Source organism: Prionailurus bengalensis, chromosome B4, assembly GCF_016509475.1.
Source record: "Prionailurus bengalensis isolate Pbe53 chromosome B4, Fcat_Pben_1.1_paternal_pri, whole genome shotgun sequence".
Taxonomy (NCBI): Eukaryota; Metazoa; Chordata; class Mammalia; order Carnivora; family Felidae; genus Prionailurus; species Prionailurus bengalensis.
The window spans coordinates 68061681-68067315 of record NC_057358.1 but is presented as its reverse complement, the minus strand read 5'-3'; the positions used below and the strand labels follow the sequence as shown (position 1 = coordinate 68067315).

Below are 5635 nucleotides of genomic sequence, written 5' to 3'. Positions count from 1 at the left end.
CGCTCAATGGACTGAGCCATCCAGGCGCCCCTAAGTGGGTAGTTCTTATACTCCCAAGAAGTCCTCTGTTGAGCAGCAAATTTCTAGAATGAACTCAAAGAAATAGGACATAGGGCAGGTTGTCTACAAAAGGAAAAAGAGTGGTTCATTTAGAGTGTAGGCTTGAAAATGATAGGAAAGCCTGGAGTTTTTCATGTGTTGCACAATTCTTTGGAGAGGATGCTTGCAGAGGTCAACAGAATTGAAAGGAAAATCCAAGGTTGTGGACACAGGATTACTCCATCCTGGGATGGCCTCTCACTCTGAGTCTCCTCCTGTCATAGTCCTCCCCACATTTAAAATTCCATAATGGCCTCGCATTGCAATTTTGAATGTCCAACTCTTTTTCCATTACAAATGGTCTGGCTCCTGCCTACCTGTCTGACTTTACCTCAAACCACTCAGCTCTTTGCTCACTATGCCCCAGCCCACATTGGCCTTGATTGACCTCGAATGCCAAACTCAGTGCTGTTCCTTTTTTCTAAAAGGTTCTTCTCTTGGTTCTTCTGTGATGAGATTTCTACGATTTTTCAAGTCTCATCTTACCTGTTACTTCTCAGAGAAGACTTGGTGATGACGTGACTGGGCATGTTACAGCAGTAGCAACTGCCCCTGGGCCATCAGCTGAATCCTGACGACACGGTGAAATTCAACTGTAAATTTGAGCAGGTGCAACAGAAGAAAATGGAAACTTCCCACCGATCCCCTGTTTAGCTTTTTCTCATTCCTCCTTTCTCCTTCTGTGACCACGCTACAGTGTATCAGCAACAAATGCTGCAACATTAAATGCCAATTTGTTTAGATTCTTTTCCCAACATTCAATCAGATGATCAGCTCCAAAATGTAGAGGTCATCCTCCATTCTCCCCTTTTCCTCACTAACTGATTTAACTTATTTAATAACTTCTTTTTTAAAAAAAATGTTTATTTATTTTTGAGAGAATCCAAGTGGGAGAGGGGCAGAGTGAGAGGGGGACAGAGGATCCAAAGCAGGCTCTGCACTGACAGCGCATAGCCTGACACAAACTCAGGAATCATGAGATCATGATGTGAGCCGAAGTTTGACACTAAACCAACTGAGCCACCGAGTTGCCCCTCTATTGATTAATATCCATTAACCATCCTCCCGATCATATTCTAATGTATCACAGTGCTGCCACTCTGACTAAAGCTACCATTCCCTTCTTCTACGACTAGTGCAGTAACCTGATCATTGGTCTCTCACCTTCCATTCCCAGCTATTTGTCAAATCATCCAGAGTAATCATTTAAAAACAGGAATCAGTTTAGATCACGTGCCCAAATGATACTTTACAGAGACCTTGCATTAGAGTTTGAATGTCCAACTTTCCCATTATAAACGGTCTGGTTCCTCCCTATTTCTCTGGTCTCATCTCAAACCAAACTCAGTTTGTTGTTCCTTTCTTTCTTTCTTTTCCACCCAGACTGCATCCTCTCCCTCTTACTCCCACGGAGGACAAGAACAATCATCAATGGCAATAGACGGTGGCAGGAACAACACCTACAGCCAACTTCATGCTCAGGAGAGAACACTGCACCCACCCCCCACCCCACCCCCCCCATGGTTTCAGGCACTCTACATTCAGAGAAACTTCTCTAGTAACAAACTATAGAAATGATCCCTGCTTTTTTTCTAATACTCCTCTCCTGGTTCTCCATATGATTGGCTTTCTATGGTTTTTCAAGTCTAATCTTAAGTGTCACCTCTCACAAAAGACCCCTGTAACACTCCCAACATGTATCCCCTAATTCAGATTCTCTGTCATATCACACTATTATTTTTTCCTTCATAGCACTTCACTGTGAGAAATAATATTTGGTATTTAAATGTTTGTCTGTGTATCTTCTTTCTCTCCCTGTAGAATGTAGGCTCCATGAGGACAAGAACGTTGGCTGTCTTATTCACTACTATCTTCCCAGTGCTAGCATGGTCCATGGCACATGGTATGTGCTCAACAGATATTTTATACTAATTAATAAAAATTGTGACATGTGATTCTTTTTTTTAATATCCATGACAGGCCATATACATTTTTTAACATTTTATTTACTTTTGATAGACAGACAGAGCATGAATGGGGGAGGGGCAGAAAGAGCAGGAGACACAGAATCCAAAGCAGGCTCCAGGCTCTGAGCCATCAGCACAGAGCCCGACGTGGGGCTGGAACCCGCAAACCGCGAGATCACGATCTAAGCCGAACTCGGACGCTCAACCGACTGAGCCACTCAGGCGCCCCTATGACAAGCCATACAAATGATCAGTGAACACTGTTGGTGAGCACTCACAGAGTCCAGACTGACAGCTCCCTCTGGATACAATGTCTTGTAGAGTTGTCCATCTGGACTCTCCAGAGCAGGCTGCCTGGTTTTACTTCTTGGGAAGTTGGTGGGCTCCTGAGAATCAGCACCCCATTGATACAGTACATCGAAGAAAATCTTTCTGACATTTTTCTATGAAACAACTCCGGTGTTTCACTTCCTAGTGGTGGTCATTTCCTAATCCCTTCAAATAATTGAAAGAGCCCCATAATTTCTGGATATGTATCCAAACTTTCAGGCCCCTACACAGACTAAATTTCCCTAAAGTTAGAGTAAACATAAGCTTCACACCAAAGGGAAGAAAGGAAGAGCTGGAAAGCTACTCAATTAAACCATAAACAGACCAGATTTAGCAGCATGATCACAAGATTGAGTCGAGGGAGACCAACGTTAATTTATTTCTGTTATCAATTTATAAAAAACATTTCTTGAGGGGCAACTGGGTGGCTCAGTTTCTTAAGCATTCAGCTTCTGCTCAGGTCATGATCTTGCGGTTCGTGAATTCGAGCCCTGTGTCAGGCTCTCTGCTGTCAGCACAGAACCCACTTTAGATCCTCTGGCTCCCTCTTTCTCCGCCCCTCCCCCACTGGCTCTCTCTCTCCCTCTCTCTTAAAAATAAATACACATTTAAAAGAATTTTCTTGAAACATACTAACCTTTTCAGAGAAAGATGCATTCCTAGGAGAATAAAATCATATTGGCATGCTACAAAGAAATGGAAATTTTCGGAAGAATGTGAACCTGGGCGGCTTGTCTCACTAGGACAGTACATATGGAGACTTAGCTATGTATTTTCTAATATAGTTTCAATTTGGAAACACCTGTATAGGTAAAACTTCATGTGTGGAGGATAATAGTGATTGCCTGAATGTCAATTTCTTCACGACTTACCCCCAAAACATCAGAGCAACAGGAAGGCGTATAAAGCCACATGTGACAATAGTATCCTTTAATAAGATTTTGATACACTGAAAGAGGTAACTTTCAATTCAGGCACCTTGTCCATTGGATGTTCAGAAATAGAGAAAAGTAAAATTTCATACATAGCTATTGAAATAAAAAATACAAACTGTAAATCAAAGATTTCAGTAGAGAAAATTCTCCTCAAATACACACACACACACACACACACACACACACGTACACACAACTGGAGAAAACTGCAACACAACACTTGAATCTGAATTTTAAGTCCTTAAATGAGAATTTAAAGGTATTTTCTAAAAAAATAAGGATCAAAAATTTAAAAATTAAAAACAGAAATGGTTTCCCAAATAACAACAACAAAATTCTCACAGAAGGAAAACAAGAGCTTAGTTAGCTCAAAAAAGGAATTTAACAAAGAGATAAACCATTTCTTTAAAAAAAAGAATAAATTACAAAGTGCTCAAGGATAATAAATTCACATGAAAATTTAATAAGGCCCATTGAAGAAAGGAAGAAAAACAATCAAGTAAATAAAATGAGGTAAAGAAATAAAAATGATTAAAGAGATGGTAAATGAAACAGAAGGCAATCTAAGAAGGCCCAGCGTGCATACAACTAGAGTTTCAGAAGAAAAGAAAAGCAATCTAACAGCAGTAATATTTAAAACTGTAATCTAACAAAGCTTTCAAAACGCAACTAAATTTACATACTGAAAGGCCCCCTTGTGTACCTGGGAAAATGGATCCAGAACAATAAATTCTCAAAAGTATCTTAGTAAAACCATTAGTCTCTAAAAACAAAAACAAAATCATCAGGATTCCTGGACAAAAACATTAAATTATAAAAATAAAAAAAAAATAGGGGCGCCTGGGTGGCGCAGTCGGTTGAGCGTCCGACTTCAGCCAGGTCACGATCTCGCGGTCCAGGAGTTCGAGCCCCGCGTCAGACTCTGGGCTGATGGCTCAGAGCCTGGAGCCTGTTTCCGATTCTGTGTCTCCCTCTCTCTCTGCCCCTCCCCCCGTTCATGCTCTGTCTCTCTCTGTCCCCAACATAAATAAATGTTGAAAAAAAAATTTAAAAATAAATAAATAAATAAATAAATAAATAAATAAAAATACACTGGTGCCAGACTTTTCAAAAGCAAGGCTGCAGTGCAGCAGCATTTCAAAAAATCTAAAAGTGTGAGCCACGGATGTTATATCTAACCAAACAATCCTTCAAGTATCAAGCCTATAAAAAGACACGACTTTGAATCAGAAGGAACTCAAGTTACAGTGTAACCATGAGCTCTTCATGTGGCTTCTATAAGATGAGCTTACTGGAGAATAAACATGACTGGGAAGTTTCCCCAAAAGGAGAAAAGATGAGCACTTAATATACTTAAGTGCAGAACTAATGCAGGGTTCAGTGTAGGTTTAGGTACGTGAGGGAAAATAGTATGTAAACATCATCTATTCTGACAAAATAGAAGGAATGCAACTAATAAACAGAAGGAGAAACTAGAGAGGAAAAAGTGGAATAAGAGCATTGACTGGTGTAAATGTAATAGACAGCAGGCAAAGAATGCCATTTACATTTCACAAACAGCAGAGGGAAATATTAAGTAGGAAATAAGGTGATTAAAGGCATTATAAAGGGTATACATGAATGGGTATACATGAATAAAACATAAGACAAAACTCCCTCGATATCAAAAGAAATGTTAAACAAAGGAAGGAAGACTCAATAAATACAGAAAGAGGTGCAGTAAATACAATACACTAGACACAGCAATCATAAAATACTATTATAAAAGCAACATATTAATCATAACAATAAATATGAACAGGCTTCACTTATGTACTAAAGGAAAAGATTTTCCAGTTGGCTCATAGAGCAAACCCAACTCTCTGCTGTGTACAAGACGCACACTTAAAATGGTAACTGAAAAGTGTGGACCATTAAGGCCAAGGCAAAGACATACTAGGCAAAGGGGAACAATAAGGAAGCAGGGTTTGTGTTTCTGTTATCAAAGTAAAATTCAAGCCAAAAAACATTACATGAGAACAAAAAAAAGGGCATTTTAAAATGCTAGAAGCCATAATTCACAATGAGGAAATAAAAGTTATAGCTATGCCCCAAATAATACAGTAAGCATTTAGTGAATACAAATCACAAAAGGTACAAGATGAAATAGAAACATTAAAACCAAGAGACTTTAACACATTATTTTTGGTTCAAGGCAAATCAAAATTTAAAATTTGGACCAGAGAATATCTAAATAACATAATCCACAGCATAGAATTTATAGGGATATATCAAACACCACACAGGAATATGTTTTCTTCTCAA

General features: G+C 39.2%; 1 non-coding gene across 1 annotated transcript; it reads right to left on the bottom strand.

The window, feature by feature from the left end:
• Window positions 1–1473: 1473 nt before the first annotated feature.
• LOC122474081 lies at window positions 1474–1694 on the bottom strand. The gene has a single exon (XR_006294782.1). It is a non-coding gene; the product is annotated as a small nucleolar RNA U3 (small nucleolar RNA).
• Window positions 1695–5635: the final 3941 nt, after the last annotated feature.